The sequence below is a fragment of the Anser cygnoides genome, chromosome 4, assembly GCF_040182565.1.
Source record: "Anser cygnoides isolate HZ-2024a breed goose chromosome 4, Taihu_goose_T2T_genome, whole genome shotgun sequence".
NCBI lineage: Eukaryota > Metazoa > Chordata > Aves > Anseriformes > Anatidae > Anser > Anser cygnoides.
The window spans coordinates 8,610,472-8,634,801 of NC_089876.1; the positions used below are offsets into that span (position 1 = coordinate 8,610,472).

General features: G+C 41.8%; 2 protein-coding genes across 11 annotated transcripts in view; one reads left to right on the forward strand and one right to left on the reverse strand.

The window, feature by feature from the left end:
- LETM1 (leucine zipper and EF-hand containing transmembrane protein 1) overlaps positions 1-10,874 on the reverse strand; it is a 54,980-nt gene extending 44,106 nt beyond the window's left edge. The window contains exon 1 of the mRNA XM_013178469.3: positions 10,413-10,874. The gene's annotated coding sequence lies outside the window, so the exon portion shown is untranslated. The remainder of the gene's footprint in view (positions 1-10,412) is intronic.
- A 473-nt stretch (positions 10,875-11,347) lies between these two features.
- The window catches only part of NSD2 (nuclear receptor binding SET domain protein 2), an 81,492-nt gene continuing 68,509 nt past the window's right edge, over positions 11,348-24,330 (forward strand). Inside the window, exons 1-5 of one of the 10 annotated variants that reach the window (XM_048046519.2) lie at positions 11,348-11,510; positions 19,193-19,457; positions 20,021-20,108; positions 21,442-21,630; positions 23,509-23,612. The gene's annotated coding sequence lies outside the window, so the exon portion shown is untranslated. Of the gene's footprint in view, positions 11,511-13,421; positions 13,442-17,644; positions 17,749-19,192; positions 19,458-19,496; positions 19,603-20,020; positions 20,109-21,441; positions 21,631-23,508; positions 23,613-23,655; positions 23,676-24,330 lie in introns of those variants that run through there. The other 9 variants (XM_048046530.2, XM_048046502.2, XM_048046541.2 and 6 more) reach the window with 9 other exon arrangements.

The window sequence follows — 24,330 nt, forward strand, 5'->3', positions numbered from 1 at the left end:
AGCAGGTGAAAGCTAGAACAGCCCTGCAGTGTGCTTCTTCAGAATAACAGCCGCTACCTGTAAAGCAAGGTAGTTGGATTTTGACCAAAGTAGAACTCCTATTGGATTGAGAGGTGAATCAGGTTGGATTTGTTACTTGGATTTCTTTTGGAGAGGTAGATAGAACAATGAGAAGAAAGGACAGACAAACATTTCACTGGACGATAAAAGCCAATGAAGACAGCTTTACTATCTTACAGAATTAAAATCAACACGTCATTTAATTTTAAGCAAACTAAAAAACAGAAATCTGTCCCCCCCCCGTCCATGTGTTTTTCCTGTTCGTAGTGTGCAGTGAAATGAATGCTTGCCTCCTTCCCTCCCACACACTAAGCTCGCAGTTCCCACTTAGCCACTTCCCAGTCCTGTTTTGGACAAATCTTTATCTTATCAGCCTTCTCTTGCAAATCCTTCTTCTCTAGAGCACTTAACATCCTCCTCTTTCACAAATTCTACCTTTCACAAGTGGTCCCTAATCAATCTTACTTTCAACTGTCTGGAAAGTGGAGGGTTTTGTTTTAGAAAGAATTCTTTTTATTCAGCGCATTTCATGACTGCTATGAATACTTGGTTTAATTCTCGCAGATGGTAGTCTCCCCTATGCAGGAACATTGTCTGCTTCGGTGTATTGCACAATGCTGATCCAAGCATATTATTCTCACCTATGAATGGGCCTGTTCCTTATTACTCCCAAAGATCAAACATTGCACAATCCCTCCAGTATTAGTCGCTTATGGACAGTCTGAGCTAAAGCTACTGCAGGCACTGCAAAAGCACTACAGCCTGAAAGAGATTATTCCTTCCTTCCTGTATACGTTAGAGTGGATACACCAGGAACTAAATTTGTGCTTAGGGCATAGCAGGAAGTGCCTGACTCTTTTTATGTATCTGTAGAAAGAAAAATGAAAAGGGAAAAAAAAACCCTTAGGGGAAATTAAATTTAGGACATTTGTTCCCTTTAGCTATATGGACACAGTTTTCAAGAACAATAAAGTAAATTATTTATATTAAAAAACATTTTCTACTAAAACAACATGAAGACCTATTAGTAGCAGACGAAAGAGAAAAGCGCGTATTATTTTTATAACCACTTAGCACCGTTAATTGTTTATGCTGCACATCAACATATGTGAATACAATACAGACAAAATTTGATTCCTTGGACTAGAGAACTTAAGGTAAAGCCCAGTTCTGCAAACCAGTCCTGGCGTGCTTGACTTTCAGTATGAGCTGTTTATTGAACTCTTAAATGAATGTATTTATCGGTAGGAAAATCAAAACAGCAGAGGAAATAATACGGTCTTAGATTTCCCAATGGTGAATTCATTAGCGGAGTCAATTCTGAACTCAGCCTGCCATCTTATCCACCAGACAACACTCACTTTCCAACATAATGACAGATGATCATAAAAGCTTAATAGTGTTTTGCTGTGCTGGTAGAGCAAACAGGGATGGGAGCGAAGAAGAGCATGGTATCATTGTCTTTGACCAAAACATTAAGCATGAGAGATTAAGAACTCGACTTTATTAGGATGATTATCATCACCCTCAACAACTATAAAAAGCTCTCAGTCAAACGGTTCTGACTCACTTGTTGAAGGGTGCTAGCATCTGCAGAGGAAATTCTGGGTATGGGCTGTCACCAGTGGCTAATCCGTCTGGAACAGGTGCACAGCGTTTTGCCAGCACCACTTCATTGCAGGGCCAGGAGCCAGGGGATGCAGCGCATAAAAGGGATGCCCACTTGGAAAAGAGGTGGAACAAAACAAGAAAGGACGTTGCCCCTCTTGGCATCTCTTCTGAGTGGTTTCCGCTGGCAAAGTTATGGTGATTTAGTAGAATTTGGAAGCATTTGTCCCCTCAGTGCACGTCAGTGGTAATATCCTACTTGCCCTTCCCCGAGATCAAGTTCTCCGTGGCCACAGCAGCAACTCTTGGTTTACATACTTTTGCAGCTAGTATGTTTATGATTGTAAATTCAGCTCATTTTCTATAATCTGGTGACTGTTAATATTTTAAAATATCACTAGAATGAATAAGTAGCAGATGGGTCTAACCTGACTAAGATCGAAGAACATTTATTGAGCCCTTTCAGGACAGAAGACAGAAATATTGCAAAATTGACTTTCAAATGAACGAACAAGTAATACATACACAAAATCTCAACTCTGGCAGACGCTGAACCCTATGACATTTGATCTGCAGTAGCACTTGGGTGTCTTGAGTAGGTCAACTGAAGCAGAAGGAAACCTTTCTCAGAAATTATCACTTATCTAGTCCAAACTGGTGGTTTCCGAATAATAGAAAATATTTTTTCTTGCATTGTAATTATTTCCATTGATATAGATATGCCCATTAAAAAAAATTACATATGATAGTTAGAGAGGACCCTATAGTCAGTCCTGCACCAGAAAGGCCAAAAGACTTTTTTGAAAGGATTTTTTAATCTGAAATACAACATACCTTTCAATACAATATTTTTTTCCCAATTAAAGTTTTTCCATTGATGGAGAGTGTACCAGTCACTGCTTGATTTCGATTAAGATTACAATTTATTGCAAACTTACTGCATTTATTATTAACCTGAGCTGTAAAAACATTAATACTAGTAATTATGAAACTTGAGAACAATGTGGGGAGAAAAAAAAGAAGAGGGAAATGAAGCTCATTAAATGTCTGGATCCCATTGATTGCCAATAGCTGCTAGTGTTAAATTAAGAGGTTATTTTATTGTCCTCTGCAGCCAAGCTCAGCCATACTCCATTCAATAACCAATAATTTAGGTCTTTGAATTAATAATAATTACCAAAAAAAAAAGTATTCCCCCTTTTCTGGCATGCTGTGTTTATTTTAGGATATTAACACAGCAATCCAAATACAACATGTAAGACTCCCTCAGGGCTTTCTGTCTCACATCCCAGACCTTCTGTTTCTTTATAAGCTCTAACAGCCACAGTTATAAGAGATATAAATAGTCTGAAGCACAGGAGAATCTCTCTTCCCTGACAGAATCTTTATTTACAAGCTGTTCAAACCTAAGCAGGTCAAATAGTCCCTTGCTGGCAGGTTAATAAGGCCCACCTGCCAAATAAACCCACCAGTGAACTCCACAGGGCCTACATAAATCCAAAAGGCTTGGACAAGAGAAAAAGATTTTCTCCTTAGGAATCATGCTGAGATGAGATGCTTATAGTTCAAAAGGGGTTCATCTTTCAAACTCCAAAGTGCATGTCTGCCTGGTGCACACTCGTGAGCGTGCCAAAAGCTTGCAGAACACATGGCTCATACCTTTAGAAGACACCATTATTTAACATTTATATTTCAATATTGCTTACAGACAACGACACGCTAAGGGCTCCTGTACTGGTGCCATACAAACATGTAAGACTTCAAAGTCCCTGCCCTTGAGAGTTTTTAGAAGGCAAATGTAGTTGGGTCATAAATTAAATCTTTAAAATTATTTAATGCTTGAAATACAATTAATTTGCCTACAATGCCATGAAAGGGAAATGGAAGAATAGAATAACTTATTATTTAAGCTGACCTAGAAATTAATTTTCACAAGCCACAGTACGTATTTAAATGAATCTTGACCGCTATTAAAGTGGAATTCTGTTCTGGGACCTGCACTGTTCAAACACTACTGTTGAGTAGATGTTTCCCACTGAACCAACAACTCCTTTACAGTGTTTCCTAAATCAGATAGGGCCAGCCCTAGCAACTGTCCCAGTGTGGGCATACTCTTAGGCCTTTCCAGAGGCTTAGTCACTATGTTTATATTGCACTGTAAAAAGCACCTCCAAAGTGTCATTCAGATTTATACTTGCTGTTTGTACAGTCAGGAATCTGGTAAGTTCTGAGAGCATGCCTTGTTATTTATTAGTTTTACAATGGCATCAAGCAGATGAAGACAGCCAGCCACGCAGCAGCAAATTGTGGTTGGGCAGCAGGAGGTGTTACCATCCCCGGCCCAAGCCTCTGAAGCAGGACCTCGTGATCCATTCATGAAGGGAGTCAGCTTACCTTTGCACACCAGGCTGGAAACTGTGCCAGGGCCCGAGCTGATTCACAAACAGATTAGATGTCACTGCCTCAGAGGTGGCAACAGCAAATGGGGAGGGAAATATACAGCTGGAGAGGCAGTGTGTGTTCGTGCAGGGGGCTGGGGATCACCAGACCAATTTTAAATAGGCAGTGGAAGGCTGGTAAAGTTCTCTAGCATATTATAAGGCACGCATCCATAGCAGACATACAGGCAGTCTGCTGCCTGCCTGCAAAAATCCTCAGGGACACGTTACAGGCAAATCAGGGAACACAAACAGTCATGTAGCTACTCCATCCTAAAGGTCTAGGATGCGCTAGGCCAGACTCCCTGCAGATGGTGGGGATTACAGCTGTATTAAAACACATAGGACCGGGGCTGCAAAGAGACAACTCACATATAATGCTAAGCACGTGCATTTGCCAGTGACTCCAAATAAAAGTCAAATGTAACTTTTACAAGTGTACGTGAAACAAGGAACATGTAGAATGTGCCTTTAAGATGGCATCTTGCAGCAAAGCATTTAGTCGCACTGGAAAGACCTCTGTCAGGTCACTGGAGGCTTCACTGTTTTGGGAGTCTGGTATTTCAGATGAGCTGCATGCTAGAAGCAGCGTACTTTCAGTCAAAGGCAAAAGTACCTTTTCTAGCCCCTCTAAAGGCTCCTGGGGTAAGACGGAAGTTGAGGCCTAGATTCACAGGTGAGGCGCTTAAATGGCACTCAGAATTCAGGAGTTTATCTCCTCCTTTGGACCACTGCAAACAATTTACTTTCAAATCTGGAAGATGCACGTAACCCCGGCCCTTCAGCAGATACCACGTACCCAGTTGCTGTAGCAATTGCAAGAGGAGGAGTGTCTAACACACGATGACTTGCGTCCATGGGAATGCTGCTATTATTAGCACAACAGTACTACAACCATGCTCAGCTTCGGCGTGAGACAACAAAGTGAATGCTCATGGGGGATGCCTCCTACGTGCTGGCTAAGCCCAACACCTCTTCTCCACCGAGTACATTCTTCATTTGAATCACAGTTCAGTTCAGCTGCTGTAAATGCAGCTGAAACAGTGCGATGTTTCTGTACTGTACGTAAACTGGACGCAATCCAGTGCTGGAGCAAGAACTGCCACGGTGGGATCACTCTTGCATTTAGGGTTGAGCTGCTGACAGTGAACCGCAGTACAGCTCCCGCAGGCAGCTCAGCAGCCACCTTTCGCTCCCTGCTAGGGCTTGTTCACCAAGCAAGTGTCTCATAATACGCCTGCACTGATTTGCAAAGTGTAAGCTCTGGCTCATTAACAATAACTGAAGCGAACAAATATAGCTTAGAGGAGCTAGCATATCAAGCTCAAGAACATGGTAAAATGTGCAAGAAACACATCCTACTCCCTTCAGTTTTCACAGCAAAAACAGGACAGGTGATAATTTAGCAGTTAGGCCTTCATTTGCAAACCTGCCCATCCTATGGCTCAAATCCCGTTGCTTCAGCCCTTATCAAGTACGCTTGCACATACTCAACACCGATATAAAACAAGTGCTAGAAATCTTATATAAATTCCCCAAACAGTTCCCAAAATTAGTGGATATTTCTGAAAACGTCTGTCAGCGAGCATTCTTCTCAAGGCATATATACTGAGTAAATGGGATATGATCACAGCCACAGTTTCTCAGTACAGGAAATTGCCAGCCACCAACATAATTAGAAACAGTTCATATGATCAAATTAATCATTCAAAAAAGAGCAATTACTGTTAACAGAATAATGGCATGCCTTAAAGAAGAATGAAATTAACCTTTAGGACTGACAGAGTTACCCTCACCATTCTGCATAGAGGCTGCAAAGATTAATATATGTGCGAAATAAAACATTGCATTAGAGTCTGCTGAAAACAGAAGTAGCATTATCTATCTGGCCTATTCAACCCTTAACAAACTTTATTCTTTGGCACTGGCATACAGTGGAAATATCAATAGTCACTTCTCTGCCAAAATGAAAAAAAAGCCTTCAAGACTTACATTGCTATAGAACGTAGCACTTTGTGCTTATCGCTCAACAATAATTATGTGAAGATTAAACATAAATCATAATTTGAAATGCAACAGAATTAACAGTAAAACCTACATTGTAGATCCTCAGAAGCTAAGAGTTAGCTGAGCTTTTGTCTTAACAAGCTAAGATCTAGAAACTTGTATCAAATATATTCCAAAAAAAATGTAATTTTGCTCTAATGCTCTGATTATGAATGCATTTCGGTATTTATACTTCTAAGTGAGATTTTGTTTATAAACATAGCAACATACTATGCAGTCAATAGAGGGAGGAGTTACTGTGTTTTGAATCCTCAAGCTGTGTACTTCCACAAACATTAGATTTATTTTACTCTGAATGTCAGCAATGTTTAAAGTCATACCGATGCTGAAGATAGAGGCATAATTTCTATAGACAACTTTATCAGTGCACTGAAGTTCCTTTTACCAGGCTGGAGAATGTTAGCTACTTAGAATTAGTATACAGCTGCTTTTTATCATCCCAACACTGGAAAACAGCAGGGATATGATCCTCAATTTTCCTTTCTCCTGCCCTCTGCCTTCCCCTGAAGATGTAACCCACTCCCTCATGTCTTCAGCATTCCTTTTGCTCGCTTAGTGACACTTCCCTTCCTTCTGCTTAGCATAAGTGATGCAAACAGAAAGAGACTATTTGTGAGAAGTGACATTTGATCCCATTATTTTCCTAACTGAAAATGTACCTGCTAAACAGATTGGCGCATAACTCCTAGTAAGAAGATTCACATTTAACTGTATATTTTCACTGACATTAAAATTTCTTACTCTGAACTGTATTTGAGCTATACAGTATAGTTGCACTTCGGATGTCTCTCATTTGGACAATTACATTAGAAATTCTCTAAGCAGATTACTTTTTCTTGAAGAATCAACTTTCAATTAAAAATACTATTACTCCATTTTATCTGAGATTATACAAAACATACAAAAAGTCTGAAAAGCCTGTTCTTTCTCATTTTTGACTTTATTTTAAAGAATTCTAATACACAATGCTGAAATTTCAAATTACCATTTTTATGAACTTTCATTCGGATTAATTAGCCAGTGCATTTGTAGGCTCCTAAGAATTCATTTAGTACTACAATTTCAGAATTACTATGCTACAGTTAAAGTATTTTGAAACGCTGCTTTAAGTTCTATACTTAAGTTTTTATTAAATTTTAATATAAAATATGAAGTTTTATAGAGTTTATAAAGTTGATACAAGTTTATATTAAGTTTTTAATTCTTAATTCTAAAACAGAAACTTGTTTTCTTGGTATTAAGCAGAATGGAGTAAGTTGGCTGGCCAAAAACAAATGTATATGTGCTGATAAAGATTTTTCTTAGCAGTCTTGATGGCACGTGGACTGACACAATTGAAGGATCGGTGGCTCTGTCTATCTACACCTAACACAGCTGAGGATAGGTTCAGGCAGGTTGGAAATAACCATTACTCACTGTTAATCCTAAAAAAAAAACATGGACTGCTGGCTGGCTGAAGCCAGTGCTCAGGTGATGGGTTGCCAGCTGACAGTGTGAAAGAGCAGCCATGGTGATGAGGGACAACACTGGGAAGATATCTCTGCATCAGTGCTACAAAAAAACAGAACAGGCAGTATTGACTTTCCCAGTGCGTTCACATTTTGAAGTAGAACTACAATGCCTTCAGTGCTTAGCCTGAAGAGGTGGGAAAAGCCAGTGAAAAAAATATCTAAATTTGTGGATTATATATGGCCTAGTACATCCCTTATCTCACCTGTAGGACAGTAAACACTGCAGATAGGCTGTGCTGTTCTACTAACTTGGGAGGATCTGATTTACTCATCAGCTGCGCTCACGTAACTTCAGTACAACTCTACATTGCTGCCAAGACTACCTGTGTCTAGAAGAATATTTACTAACTAGACACTGATGTGAAAACCTGAAACAGAAATAAAAAGATTAAAAAACCCAGAAAGCAATCAGGAGAAAACTATAAACATGAAGTTCTTTCCACAGAGACCTACAATTTGATTAAGCGTGCTTGCTAACTACACCTTCATTACGTTTGGCCTGTGGCAGGAGAAGAGCAAAGCTTTAGCACAGGGACTGCAAATCTCCCTTATTTCTCATAGTGAGAGTTACCTCAAAACATGCCCCATCGCCTTGTTAAGGGGGCTGACCAGGCTCTCAGGGGAGAGATTTTCGCACTGTTGCATGGAATAGTGCCATGCACATTTGGTTAGTTTCTGAGCTCTACCTAGCACAGTGAAACTACACTGACTGCAACGTGGGCCTTAGCCTTTCAGATGCTCCTGTCCCTTCGGTGGCAACAAAAAGAACCATCTTCCTTCTGCCTTAGGACTTGTATGTATCATAATGTATGCCTAAGGTCAGGGGCACTGCCTACCATTATTGCTGAATAAATAGTGAAAATGTTCTTGGAATAGTGTTTTTATTGCAAATTATCCTTCAGCCTAGTAACTAATTAATAACCTCTAAAACATTTAAATGTTTCTAGAACAATACACAACACTACATTTATTTAAATTCCTCTGAGTTGAACAGATATCAGTCTTGATAGTATTTGTTAATACAGTATGTCCATAAAAGGTGAATATAAAACACAATCAAATTTTAGATACCAAATGAAACAGGACTCAGTAAATGAATACTATGATTTACTCTAGCTATACATCATTTGGCTTCAATGACCTGTTCTGCTACCCAAGAAACATCAAACTGAAAAATACTGTCAAACTCGAAATTACTACAGAAGCTAATGAAAGAGGATAAAACTCCCAAGAGGTTCACTCTGGAAATTTGGAAACTACTAGAAGCAGATTAGGGGACATTTACTTTGATTATTTCAAGGCCATCACTCAAAAATAACACTCTGTGACTCTTGTTAGCACAACCTCCTTCTACACTGCACATGCAGTCATTCACACCAGTTCAACAGAATTTAAAACTTTTTTGAACTCAGTTTTGAAAAACATAGTATAACTACCTACTTTCAGAGTGTCAACCTCATTGTGTAATGCCATGGAAAAAAGGATTTTATTATCTTGGTATGAGCTCAAGAAAACAGTCAATTGTTTTTGAAGTTAGAAAACTGCATATGCAGTTTCTTGTTAAATGGGCCTTGCCTTTCAACAAATTTGCACTGATGTCTATGTACAGTCTGAACCAGTGCCTTTCCAGTTATCATCTTTAACTTTCCAACATAAGCTCCACTGTACGTTTGCATGGTGGGTCTATTAGGATGTAATTAGGTGGTTGCAAATCTTAATAGTACAGACAAGGCCAATGATCTATATGAGCTGAAAGGAGCAAGAAAGATTTGCTGTCACCTTGACCACGATAGCAAAATCCTTCCACTTAAATCTTAAACAACTGACAGAGAAGGCAAACATGAGAACTGCAATATCTGGAGGATCTTATACATTAGTAGTAAGGACAGAATTTAAAAAAAAATCTGTTTCTCTTTTTAAAAATCATAGAGATGGTTAATAAGCCTGAGCACGGAATCTGTTACAGAGAGTAGATAGTGCAATTGTAGTATATCAGTTACTGATAAATAACCTGGTTTATTACATAAATATTCTTCCACGGAAAATAGCAAGAACCCCTGTAAACATAACATGCTTCATACTTTCTCTATTTTTTTTTACATTAATGCTCAACTGTGGAAGAAAAGCACTCCTATATATGCCATTACGCAGCAAAACTGCAGGATCCGCATATTTGTACGTCTATTAATTTTTATTGATACAGTGCCTCTATCTTTAATTAGAAAACATTTTTCTGTAAACACATAACTGATCTTGAAATAAATGGAAACTGGAAATTTCTCACAGTGTTTACTTCAAATTAATTATTTTAAAATGTAACAGCTCCATCTTTTTCTTTAATGCTGTAAAAACTGACATTCAGAAGCTAAATCTCACATGTCTAACATCTTTCTGTTTTTTTTTTTTTTTAAAAAAAAACAACACTTAAAGGTAGAAAAACAAGTTCAGGTACCTTTATCAGTAGAGACAGATTTCCTTCAGCTACTTTGAGATTAAAGTTTTAATCAGCCCCTGATTAAGTTTCTCATTACTAAGTAATTAGCACCAAGTGCAAACCATTGGACCGTTAACTGCTGTTTGAAGGAAGTTGCACCCGCCATTAAGCCCACGCGCAAAGACACCCGCAAACCGTAACTTCTACCAGTAAGGACTGGGCAGGGTGGCTCGAGGATTTCCATAGCAGGTGGACCAACAGCGAGGACAGACAGTGCTGGTGTGCTACCCTTACCTCCTGTTCGCCTTTTGGGTGAAGCCAGGCCCGGCTGCCTCACAGCACAGCACCCACAGGCGACGTCCTTGGCCCTGGCCGACGTTCCCCAATCCTTTCCCAACCCCCTAACGGCTCAGAGGAGTTGGCTGTTACCTGCTTTGCATTACCCACTGCGACAGCTCATGGGAATATTTGTTCCTATCAGAGCACGACAGATATTTAACGATTTGGCCTGAAAAATAGCTGTGCTTTCAATTGGCAAATTGCAAGCACATGTACTTATTTTGATGCGAGCGAGAACAAATAAACCAGGCCGTCCTTCCAGAGGAGACAGCCCCGGTAATTCGCAGCCAGGCGCGCTCGGGTCCTTACAAACCATCCCAGAGCCTCGAAATTGTGTGCAGTCGCGGGGAAAGTCAAAACATTTGGCTTAAATCAGGGCTTTATTTTAGAGAACGCACATGTGCCGGGTTAGGAGGGAACGGTTACCAGACGTCCCCGCATAGAAGGCTGAGGGGAAAAAAAAGATAAAGAAAAAATATATATATATAATAAAATATAGGGAAAAAAATAATAAAAGACGCTCTCCTCGTCGCCCACCTGGGGACCCCCCCCCCCCCCCCACACACACCCTCGAGGGCCCCACACAGCTCCCGCCTTCAGCCTCCCCTCCCCTGGCTCGCCGCCCGCCCTCCCCTCGGTCCGCCACCGCCGGCCCTGTCAGAGCGGGCGGGCGGCCCTCGCGCCGCTCCCGCCGCCGCGGCCCCGCGCGCTGCTGCTGCCGCTACTGCTGCGCGCTGCGCTGCTGCGCTGCTGGCACTGCTGGCGCTGCTCCCGGCCGCGCGTGCGGGCGGCTCCGTGCGGGGGGATTTGAAACAGCCGCTCCGGGGGCAGCGCAGCGGCGGCGCCCAATCAGCGGCCGGGATTTTTCGCGCTGGTTCTGGCCGGAGGAGGGGGCGGGGCCGCCGCGCAGGAGCCGCCGCCGCCGTTGCCGTGTCCGCGTCCCTTCGGCTCCCGCCGCCGCCGCCGCCGCCGCCTCCTCACAGCTCCCCGGCGCCCAGCTCCCGCCGCCTCGCGCCCGGCTCCCCGGGGGGAGAACGATGCGCTAGGGCACAGGTCAGTGAGCCGCCGGGCTGCTTTCCTTTGCCCTTCTTCCCCTCCCTGGAGGGAGGCACCGGGGCACGTTCCCGCAAGGCCCCGGGCGGGAGGCGGGAGCGGTGGCGGCGGTGGCTGTGGTGGCGGCGGCGGCTCCGTCGCTCTCCGGGATGCCGCCGCCTCGCCTCGCCTGGCCGCGGCGGGGAGCCCCCGGGCTGGGGCTGAGGGCGCTGCCCGGCACCCCCTGAGGGAGGCGGTGGTGTGGTGGTGGTGGTGTGGGGCCGGGGTCCCTCCTCGGAGGGGGGGGGGGGGCACCCCCTCGAGTTACCCGCCCCTAGCCGGGCACCTCCCGTTTCCCCTTTTTATTTTCCTGAGAGGAGGGGTTTTTATGTTATTTTTATTTTTTTTTATTTGTTTGTGTTGCGTGCCCCCCCCCCCAAGCCTGCGCTCCCCCCTCAGCCGCCACCGCTACCTGCCCCTCGCTGAGGAGCCGCCGTCCCCTTCCCCTCAACCCCCCCCAAATCCCCCCAACCACCCCAAATCCCCTCCCCAACCCCCCCAATCCCTCCCAACCCCCCCCAAACTCCTTTCTTCCCCTCTAACCCCCCCTTTCATCCCCCCCAAACCCCGTCCCCCCCCCCAGCCTGCCGCAGGATCCGTGCCTCGGGGGGGGCGATGCCGAGCCGGAGTCCCGGCTGTTGCAGCTTCATCCTTTCCCCCCCCTCTCTCCTCGCCTTCCTCCTCCTCCTCCTCCTCCTCCTGGGCTCTGCGGGAGGCCAGGGGCAGCATAAAGGGGTGAGGGAGCGCTGCACCCCCCCAGGAGCTGGAAGGGGGGGGGTTAATCAGTGCAAAGCAGAAAGAGAAACGCAGAAGCAAGGGGGGGGGGGGGAAACCGATGAAGGGGAGGAAAAAAAAAAAAAACACCCCTAAAAACCCTCCCCTGGGATTTAAATCTTCCCCTCCTAAGGGTGGGGAGCAGCCAGGGTCACCCCCCCACCCCGTGGCATTGGGGTTTTGGGGAGGTGGGGGCTGCTCCTGCCCCTTCGCTGCGGGTGGGAGTGGGATCGCACGGCAGCAGGAGTGAATGTAACTCTGGAAATGTATGGAGGGGGAAGCCATGTTTGATTTATTCCTCCACTAAACACTGGTGTGATGATCCTTCCACTTACACCCTCCTGCGCTCCATCCTGGACCGGTACCGGAGGAGAGGCTCGCTAGGAAAACGGGAAGAAAACCTTCCTGCGAAGGCTGTGGGGCTGCCTGGCTCGATCTGCGTTAAGGAGGAGAGGATAGGGCTCTTGCAACTTGAATTGATATTTGTGTGGTAAAAGAGCCTGGGGAACTTGTATTCCCAAGGCCATAGTTACAGCTCATCCGCTGTGGCTTTACCGCTCTGGGGGTGGAGGAGGGAATTTGCCACACTTCTTGAACGTATTTATACTTGCTTTTTTGTTTTTGTTTTTTTTAAATATGTCGGCTGAAAGGAGGAGTAAATACTAGTAGAAGTGCAGAGACAGTAAACACTGTATTTAAGCAGATTTCAGAGAAAATGGGCCTCTAGCTAACAGCCATTAAACAGGCAGGAGGCTGGTATCAGTCATTGCCCATGTATTTTGTGTGTGTGAACAGTTTCCTTATTGGCATTTGCATTAAAATTGGTTTATAATGATCCTTAAATTTAGGAGCTAATGCTGCCTGTGCTGAGTAAGCTAAACGAGGTCTGTGTTTAAAAAAAAAAAAAAAAAGGAAGATATGCTTGGCTTTTAAACATTTTCAGACATCTAAGGAAGGTAACTGTAAACACTGTAGGGTGGCAGTGAAGTTTGTAATAGATTTTGCAAAGAGTCCTTGCTGGTGGTTTATGTGGACAGATGCTTACTAAAATTCCTTAAACATGGAATGTGTGGCCAGGGCTGAAAGAATAAATTGGTTCTTCACCAACATTTTTGTATGTAAGTAGAATCTCTGTGAATTTATTGTTGAAGCTATTATTTGCTTGTTTTGCTGTGGGATTTTTTTTCTCAGGAAATGCAGCATATCAACCTTAATAAACTCCTCAGTTTCACAGTGTGGTATTATTTGACTGTTGGATGTAATCATTGAATAAAACCACTGTTTTGCAGGACTACTCGGGGCTCAGTACTTACAGTATATGCAATTTTTTTGGTTGTTTCAGTAAGCATCTACGTCCCATTTACTAAAACGTGCCAGGATTTTCATCTAGTTGGTAGCCATCAGAAAATACGATATTTTTCCACAGTATTTAAATGTAAAAGCTTTGGATATTCCTGGGGGCTACATGGCTAGTTGTCGTGAAGATTATAGGAATTCCACCTTCATACACGCTCAGAAGAATTCAGACATGGAAAGTACAGTAAAACCTACTAATTTATCAAATATTATTTGAAAATATCAGAAGAAAACTAGGCCGTGACGTCTTAAGGGTGTGGAATTAAAGTGGTTAATGCATTTGAAATTAAATGTAAAATATATTTCCTTTTAGTTCAGTACGAGTCCAGCAAATCAGTAGTAAGAATGAAAAAATATTTGTTCTAGTATCTGTGGGGCTGTATGCTTTTTCTGATGCCTGTGGTTGCTCTGCAGATGAGAATATTGCATGTAAATTACAGCTGCATGCAAAAGACTGGTTATTACACCCCAAAAAAACTTTTGTTTTAGACTGGAAGCAGAAACGAGGGGGGGGGGTTTGCTTTCTAGTATTTAGGCAGTGAAATTGATGTGTGTGGATGTTCGTGTGTGTGTTTTTGTGTCTATGTATCTGAGTTCGCGTCCAAAACATTGCGCTAGCAGAGCAGCCTAGGAATGGAAAGAAGGGATTGTTTTTCAGCGTCCTATTGTTTGTGGCCCATTCACCTCTCACTTTTGCACTGAGCCTGCTTTTTGTTCCACCGGTGTCAGTGCGCTTCCAAAGCGAGGCCTGATTTCTCCGGGCTGATAAATGCGTGTCTTTCCTGGTGGTCGATCAAAGCCTATCGACTACCCTGGAACTGCATGCATACGTAAAGGTTCACCTGCTCGGGGCAGATTGCTGGATCAAGGACGTAGTTTATGGTGAGAAGATACAAGCAGGGTTCGTGCGGCATTTCGGTCACTCTGGTCACTCCCCCTTACGTAACTACAAAGAGATCTCGTAGGCCTTAAGCAGAGAAGATGGTTGAATGCATGAAAATTGCACGTATTTTTTCCCGTGGAATGAGGTGAAGCACCTAGCCTTTTCAGGGAAAAAAGAAATTCGCCTCTCCTCGAGAGCACCGGGCTGCACAATGGGAGGCACCCACTGAGCGATGCCGCTGGAAAGAGCAGATCCCCTAACAGTCAGTAAACAAACATCAGTAAAGAAGCACTTGATGCAACTAATAATAACGCCGTAGATGATGACTGTATTTTAATACTGTCTTTGTGGCTGTATTGTTTGAGGTCTTTCTGAGGTTTTTGGCAAAGACAAATGAAACGGCCTTAGGGTTGAGTAAAGACGGTCTGGTATCGTTCTTGTATGTAGGCTTTGGTGAAGAAGACTGGTGATACTGAAGCGGATCTAAGTGGATAAGTAAGTCCGCCTTTCCAGGAAGCATCGCTTCCCAGTTAGGATGTAGCTTTGAAAAACGCCTTCCCTGAGGATGTACCGGCCTCTTGGTGGTGTAAATGAGGAGGTGGAGATGGAATGCGCCAACCAGGATAAGTGGGCATGTGGGAAAGTGGGGAGAGAGAAAAACTCCCATCAGGGCTTGGCACAGGAGTCTAAATTTCCTTTAGTGCACAGCTGTGGAGGGTTTGGGAGAAAGGGGGTGATGAGGAGAGCCTCGTTGACGTGCCAGCAGTCACCCTGCAGCCTGTAAATTGGGGTAGCCGGCTGAATGGGTCAGTTAGCTATTTTATGAAGTTAATGGTTACTTGAAAAGCTTTGGTTCCGAGAACGCTTTTTGAAGGAAAAGAGAGAAACTACCCAAATTCACCCTTCACTGCAACTTCAAATTAGCTTCCCTATGACCTGCAGTTGTTGGAGGTAATAAGACAGCTATATAAATGTATTTAAGGTTTTTTTCTTTCGGTTTACACTGACAGAAGTTACAAAAGTGATGTGTCAAGTGCTATTTTTAATCTTTTTATCAAATTGGTGGTGTCCAGTGTAGTTACTTCGTGTTTTCTAGCATCAGCAGGAAGGAAAGTATTTAGAAAGTGTTACAAGGGAAACTTAGGTCATACATGCTCTGTTCTGCTGCCCTTCTGGTGAACAGCAAACTACGAAAATACCCAGGATTCCTGGGAACAGATCATATATACTAATACCTTGTGTCTGGTGATGATAGGTTAATGCATAGTCCATCATGCATTACTTTGCTCCCAAGCAACTCTAAACTTTAGCACCAGCTAATCTATTGAGTCTCTGGTGCATTTGAAAGGCTGCTTCTGTCTGAAGCATGAAATAGACCATCACGCCAACTGATGTTCTTAAAATGCATTTTGTGTGCAGCAGAGAAATACTTGTTAATCGTGGTCGGACCAAAAGTAAGGCTTCTGCTATACTTTTTGCTACCATTCAATGGAAATTGTTCCGATAGTGCAGCGGAGTGATGAGCCACGCGTGGAAAAGAGATGTTTGAAAACCTTCATTTGAGGGTTTCATAGCAATGAAATTGAATTGACTGGGTATGGAAAAATGAAGCGCTGCGTACTTCAGAGTATTCTTATCTTGGACAAAATTACTTTGTCCTGGGGCACCGTCGTTGCAGGTTCTGGCATTTGACATAATTTGGAACTAATGAAATATCTAAGTGACTTAAAGCATGTGTTAAATTAAAAAGGGTTACTCAACAGGTGATGGCTCAGTTTCTAGTTTTGTCCCCATCCTTTTAACTTGTCCTATTTTTAACTTAGTACGAGATAGCAATTTGATCTTGTTTTGAACTTTGGTATTCAGCTCCCCAGTACGAATTGGAGCTATTTTATATTCATCCATATTTGGAGGAAGGATACATATGTGGCAAAGGACAGTAAAACTATAGTGTGATGTGCTACTTTCCTCCTAGCTGTAGCCTTCTGCAGCAGAATTATATGTAAAACTAACAAAGGGGGGGGGGGGGGGGGGGGGGAACCCAACCCTTCTGCAAGCTGAATGGTACTTAAGGATTTTTTAGAGCCTATTCACGTTCTTTATAAGGAGCCCTTAAATTGGAATAGACTTTCATAGAAGCTTTAACATTTTCCTTGTGCTGTCTGTGAAAGACACTGTCAGGTTTCTGTGTGACTCTTTGGAGAAGCACAGGGTGGTCTTGTTCTGTTGGCTGACGGGGATGGGCATTTAACTGTCCTTCTGAAACCAGTTCTGGTCTGTACCTCCTACTGAAGTACTGACGTCTCATATCTGTGCTAAAACACACAGAACAATTTACAAAATTTGTGTTTTAAACTAATAATCATCTTTAAGCGTATTTGGCCTTGAGGACTAACCTTAGAATTCCGTGTTTTCTTAGCTACGATCAAAGACAAAGTAGAGTGTGAATGTTGTCCTCTTCTCTGTGTTCTGCCCTGCTAAATAATAGATACACCGAGGAGCAGAAGGTGAATATTTTGTGACAAAAATATTTTCGAGAAAGAAGGCTGAGGTTAGGTAAGATTTTATTAGAAATGTGATCTGAACTCCATTTGAAACATTTTGAAAAACTACTGATAAAAGAATAAAAGAGGCCCTAGGAAGAAGCTGCAGTAAAACAGCCTCCTGTCATGGTGTTCGGGACCCATTTCATTTATTTATTCATTGTAATATATTGAAGTGTAAATGTGCCCGCTGTGGCGTGGGTTAGCCTGTGGAGCTGAGGTTCATGAGATCGTGTGTCAGATAAATCAATTGTGGAACTTGCCAGCCTTGGTGGGATGCCATCGGAGCACAGAACCTGGCTGCACTGGCACTCAAACATCTAAACTGGGAAGTTATCTCTGTAGTGAAGAATGCCCAGATTCTAGTCTGATAATAAAGCCAGAGGGATTTAAGCCAAAGTATGAACCTTGGAGAGCAGTGTAGGATGGAAGAGATGAATATGGATCCTTTTGCTAGCTGGATCAGTTGCCAGGAACGTTCAATCAGATACCTCAGAATGAAATTAAAGTTGTGATTTTTCTGTGGATGCAAAACGCAGGCTATCAGAAGCTGCTGTGTAGTAGCACTCCTGAATAAACTGGAAACAAATGTTGTGAGCCAATCTGGAACATGACTGAAATTCAGCAGCAGTACAGAAACAAGGTATGTAATTAATGAAATAAGAAGTAATAGGCTTTAAATGTAATGCAGAAAGGGCATGTACAGGATCTATTCAGCAGTGGAATGCTTGGCTCCAAAGTGGTAGTGATAGTTGAGCCCTCAGAACTTCTGCAAGTAATCATAGCAACTACAATTGCTTAACAAGGCTTATTTCGAAAGTCAAAACTCTAGATTTTCTGATAAGAAGCAGTTACCTCAGAATTTCTCTAAAGAGCTGTGTTTGATAAGGCAGTGAACTAATCCGCAGAGCTAATACTATGCAAGGTGAAAGGACAGCAAAAGTGGCAAAAAATGCCCATTGTAGGGCCCTCAAAGCAGGGTTGGGAAAGTGGGCAAGAAGGTCAAGAATTGGCTTGTTGGACGGGAAAGTGTTTTATCTTTCTGTCCCCAGGTGAAATGGGTAAACCACGAGACAGCTGCAGAAACATAAAACTTCCTTGTAGTCTCTTTACCTGTAACAGTCATACTAATCTCTGCTCTGAAGACGTTCTTCATGTAGACTGAGTGAAAAAAGTAGGAAGGGAATTAAGAGCCAAGAGAATGTGGTAATGCATTTTGGGAAAAGCCTGTGAAAGCCCTGGCACAGGGAGATACTTCGTACTTCAAACAGTGTCCTAACCAGAAAGGCCACTTATTAGCAGGAATTTGGATTTGTTGGGTGAGTGTCTAATGCTAGAGACTCTTGTGAGCTTGGGCCTTGTTTGAGTGCTCCTGCTATACGTCTGCCATTTGTGTATGCTAGCTTTGCTTTGAAATAATGCACTGATAGGATAATGAACATAATCGGACATATATGGTTACAGTTGATGTGTAAAATGCACCAGAATTAGTACAGTGTGGCCAGGATTGCATTATGGACGTAATTATGTTGATCAGATATTCATATAAGAAGGTTTTGGTGATAGGTGCAAGTCTACCAGTAAAAGGCCATAGTGCATTTGAGTTATTATTACCTCTCTCTGAACATTACCTCCCAGGTACGTATAAAGATATATATTTTTACAAGTGTTTCCTGTCCACATTAGAGGTGCGTTATCAGTTTGGTGTATTGCTGCTTGTACAACCAGGAGACATGGGCAAATATGGCTCTGTGCTGAAGGTTTTGATGCTATACCGTGTATTCATATAGCTAGGCTTTCATACTAGTGACAAGGCCTCATATATCACCAGTGTCACAAGGCAGCTTTTTACGATTGCAATGCACAGAGTATGCTTCTGGCATCTAAATCCACCTACCTGGGTAATGCGGGGATAGATACAGAGTGTTCTAAGAGGTCTAGGCAAAATTCTTCTTTATTAAAATTAGCTGCTATCTGATCTGGGCAATGTTGTTTGTTTCCGTAGAGGTGTAGCAGATAGCATTTTGTTAATACTGCAATTTGATTCGTTACTTATATTGATAACTTATTTTATGATGTCATCCCAGATTTGATCGTCAGAATATGCATGATCAGAAATGTTCATGATACAGCAAAGCTTCAGGCAATTCCTATGCTGTCATCACTGCATATGAGAGGAAGGGCAGGATCACTGGCCACAGTGAAGAGGAAACAGATTATAGTGCGTTAACCTGCAGCAGTGAGTATCGTGTAGAACCAGAGGATCCAGGTCCTGAAGATATGGTGCAAGGAGCAGAGGCAGGCTGCTGAAAAGAAAAAGCTGTAGGATTAAAGAAGGCGTGGGAAATGAAGGTAGGCTTGGAGCAGGTGAAAAAACAAACAAACAAAAAAAAATACAGCATAAACGAGGAAGGAGCTCTGCAACTAAGTGCTGAGTTATTTGAGATTGCATTTGGTTCGTCCTCAGAGAGAGAGAGAGAGAGAGATCATTTCATTGGTAAGCACCTAGGCTGTACTGTATTGTCAATTGTTTTGCCAGGGAGCAGCCTTCCCTTAAGCTGAACCATTTGGAAACCCCCAAGGAGACAGAAAAGTCTCAAGTATGCATTTGAAAATAGTTTTTTTTTGATCCATTTGCTAAGCAACTGTGAGGGCTACCTACTTTATTAAATTCTGGTGGTAAATCCAGTAATTTCTACAATTTTAGGCACTAATGTTCCTCTCTGCTTATCAGCAGAAAAGAAGCAACTCTTTTCTATTTGATTTGTGGCCTTAGAAATGAGGAAGAGATCTGTAATCTCTCTTCAGTCAAAAATACATCATTCTACAGGAATTTGCTCAAATCTGTCTACCTTACTTAACCACCCACGTTCAGTAGCAGGAGTGAAACTGACAAAATTCAATTTCTTCTGCAGTGGCAAAAGAATCTTGATTTTGAAGATGACAAATTAACGGAGAGAGGTCCTGTTGTAGAATCTTCTAGCCTTATCCTGAGCAGCAGAGGTTGGTTACAAGGTTTTTCTGGAGAGGAACAAAAAGTTCATCGGTTTTGTAAACTTGTTTTTTGCAATAGCAAGTAACATTTAGAATGAAGAAATTCTTCACTTTCCGTTGTACAGTTCTTAACTGTACAAGCTTGCATTCTGTACAAGCTCATATTGCCTGTTGCCTTCTCCTGAAGGCAATAAATGCTTGTTTCGGTTGATGAAAACAGACTATTACAAATAAGTTCTGACATGTTATCCATTAAGAATAAAGCAAAATTAGAAAAGAATTATAATTTTAAAACATTTGGTGGCAAACAAGCACAACTGTAATTATGCTGGTTATTGTAACCTTTTCACACAATTTCAAAATATGCTTCATCTTTTTCTGCAAATGCACGCTAAGTGTCTATATAAACATCATGTGCTGTAAGGATAACGAACTTTTCTTGTACTCATTCAAAAATACCTTGTAGGTCAGCCTCGTCAGCTGACAGGTTAACTGGAATCATTGTCTGTCTGCAGTGAGACTAATCAAGTCTTTACTTCAGGCGCTTTTAAACTTAACTTTAGTCCAGAAGAGCCTTTTTTTTAAATTATTTTATTTTTCTTTTCTAGGTCTTCTAGACAGAAAAAACTAGTGGTAAATTGTTAGAAACATTTGATATAATGATTTTCAGTTATCTATTAGCTGCTACAGTAATGTTTTACTTTGTGAGAAAAGCAGAATTTGCTGGGTAGAGCTGGCTTATAACAGCTGTTGGCAGACCCACAATGCGATTTTCAGTTAGGCATTTTTTCTGAAAGTAAATACTGTTTAGTAATCCTCTAATAATTTTTCATTGTTTTAATATAGTGTAGAATAGTCACTGCGTGACAGAGAGCATGTCATATGTCTTTAGTCCTATTTGATATTCTGTTTTTTCAATACAAGGTAGTAGGAATAAGCATACTCCAGATTTTCAAATGTATTAGCAGAATGTATTGTAACTTTGATGATCTCTAAGTATTTTGTCTACTACTGGTCTGAAAATAGGAATAGCCTGTGGCCTTAACGTTGGTGAGAGAATGGAGAGGGCTTACCACAAAGTTACCTTTACAGGAAAAAAAAAAAGCAATAGCCATCTATTAGCTTTTTCAGTACCAGCCGAAAGCCTGATTTGTAGGTAATAGAAATAGCTTTTGTGGATGTTCTTTTACTGTGAATTTGTTTTTAGATATGTTGTGTCCCCCCCCCACCCCAAGTAATTCACCTGAGAAATGGCTTTAAGAAAAGTCTTAGACAAAACAGAAGTGGTATTTCATAGTGGCGCGTGTTGATGATTGTTTACTCTGTTCGCTCCCTTTGGCAGAATTGGAAGGAATGGACTCCTCCATTATTTCTGACACACAAGAAAAGCATCTCTGAAATTGAAGCAGATGTGGAAGAAGTGAATAATAAATATCACACAAATGATAGTGGCCTGGACAGTGAAGGAGGAATGTGACATGCAGACTGACTGCATTTGGCACATGACTCCTGTCAGATGACGGACCTTCAAGTAATTAATAAAACTATTTTAAATGTCTGCAAAATAGTTTGCCTTGTGTAAAATCTGTTTTTGAGTATGAAAATACGTACAAAGCCACTGCCAGGACGTATCCTTGTCCCATTAAAATATCTAGAGACCTTTCTCTGATAAGTCAAATCTCCTTTTGCTTACTGAAAGCTATTTGTTTTCAGGCCAAAATATCATGTTTATTCAGCAGACTTCTGGTCTGTCGTGTTTTTTCCTCTTTGTTAGTGAAAATTGTACTTGTTGGGTCGCCAGACAATATGGGACGATACTAGCTTAAGCTCATTAGCCGCTATTAGTGTGTGGTGCTTTTGTCCCCTGCCTTTCCCTCCCCTCCCCCATGCTTCCTTTTCTATAGATACGGTGTCATCTAGAAAAAGATAAGGGATTGCTTTTGCTTCTGTGCGATATGGCTGTCCAGCAAGAGTGAAGTTAAATTAACTATAAAATCTAATCGTATGCTGAGCTGCTTTTGGACCTTACTCGTAGAATTCTGATCAACCAGATCTTTTCTGTGATCTGTCTCGCTTGATCCTTTAATGTCCTGTATTCTAGCTTTCCTTACATTAGTTCTGAGCTCACGGTACTGCCTGTATCTGCTGATCATTTTCATTCATCACCCCTTTTCTTCTTTTCTGCTCTATTGTCCTTTTTTCACAAAATGTCCAGTCCTCCTGCTTGCTTATGATATTTTACTACCGTCAATTTAAGACAGCAAAAACGGTGCAAAATTTAACTAGCTTCAATTTTGCCCTTCTTTCCTGAAGCCTTTTGTTATTCCTGTGAATGTAGATTTTCTAACTTCTTCATTTTAACAGAATCCCACTACAGCTTATTTTTTAAGAGAAGGACAGAGATGTGACAAGGGAATTGACAATTTCCATCTCCTCCATTGGGTTGTCCTAGAAATGGTGACTGACATCTGTGTATCATCTCCCTAATGGGGCTACTTGACTGTATTTGCTTCATCTTTTCCCGTTATTCTACCCCTTACACTATGTCTCTTTTCGTCTTGATTAATTCTTTGCATAAACATGGTCTATTTCCCATATTCTAAAACCTGTATGCTACCAGTTCTGATATTCTTTCTGATTCAAATTACCATCTTTGTCTTCATCTCCCCATTTACTATTGACCTGGCTGCATTGCCTTCCCTTTACAAATGGTGCATCTGGAATTGTTCTCTCCAGCAATTGGAGGAGCCTTTTTCAGTGCTCTCAGCTTTTCCTAGTAACTCATTTTACTCAGAGTCATAAACCAAACTTCACACACAGGCATATTAGTCAAATCAAGGTAACCCCTAAAAATGCAGGGTCTTTTGCCCATGGTCTTGTTGGTCTTCTTATTAATATGAATTTACTATTCTTGGGTTTACTAGCTAGAGAGAGTAACTTGATTACTTTAAGCCACATCTTTTCACTCAGTTATTTACTGGTCATTGTCCAGAAGGGGCCTTGAGAGCTGGGTCTGAGTCAGCCCTGATTTAAGCAGGGGGTTCAACAGATGATCGGAGGAAGATGATCCAACCTAAGCTATTCTGTGACTATCACTTGTGCAGTACATCCAGTGTTTTGATATTGAGTATGCTGCTAACAGTCTAAACTGATTAGTTATTGCTTTTTGAGTTGTCCTGGTCTGCCTCAACCTTGATGTCTTTCTAGCTTAAAGAAATAAGCAATGAGAATAAGAGTTGTTATTAATCAGGAGAAAAAAATAGTAGTAGAATTACAGGTGGAAAACAAACAGAATGGTTACAAAATGCAGATGTCCTGATCCAGAAATCCAGACCCTGATAAGCAGCTAATGGAGCCAGGTTATTTTTTTTTAATTTATTTTTTATTTTTTTTTACTTTGACCATATAGTTCATCAATTGGAGGTAGTCGCACAACACATTTTCGGTGCTGGTCCTGGTGTGAGAAGCTGTGGAAGCGGGGAGCTGCGGTGATCGGTGCTCTGGCCAGTTCAGGTAGCCACTGGAGGGCGTCCACAGCCACAGAAAAGCGAGCACCGAGTTTGCAGCTGCTCATTTGTAGGCTTTTTTTTTTTTCTTTTTTCTTTTTAGATAGAGGGAATTTAGATGCCTAGATCGAATCTCTGCTTTGCTTTCTGCTTTACTCTGTTAAGAATCTGGGATTTTGCAACAATTTGATGTTTTAGTTTTGTTTTTATTTTATTTTAATTTTAAAATATTTTAATGTTGTCTCAGTAGCCATAAGCCTCACATGCTCTGTAATGGGTTTGTCTTTCTGTTGAGATTTATAGAATTTGTCATCAGTGGTTACTTAAAATAAATGTGATTTCAGTTAAATCTGCTGAATCACAGTTTAAAACATTGTCGTATTACTAATTGGGCTGAAGTCTTTTTAAAAATTGTCCATGTTTTATGAGAAGATCTTGTGGAATTATGTGCGTTCTCTTTTGGTTTACTGAGTTCTTTGTTCCGCTCTGGTGGGGCTTTGAGTTTCCATTTACCTCTGACTCTTCTTTGAAAGGGTTAATGCAGTTGACCAGTTTCCGCTCGTATTATCAGAGATTTTATTGATAATTCAGACTTCATCTGGCTGAGACTGGAACCTTTTCTGTCGCAGACTCCCTTGGTAGGCTCTTCCTACTTTGTTAATGCCAGCTTTTCGGGCTGCTCTTTGTCCCTGGAGAATGCAACTTCCTTTGTCCCCATATTTTCA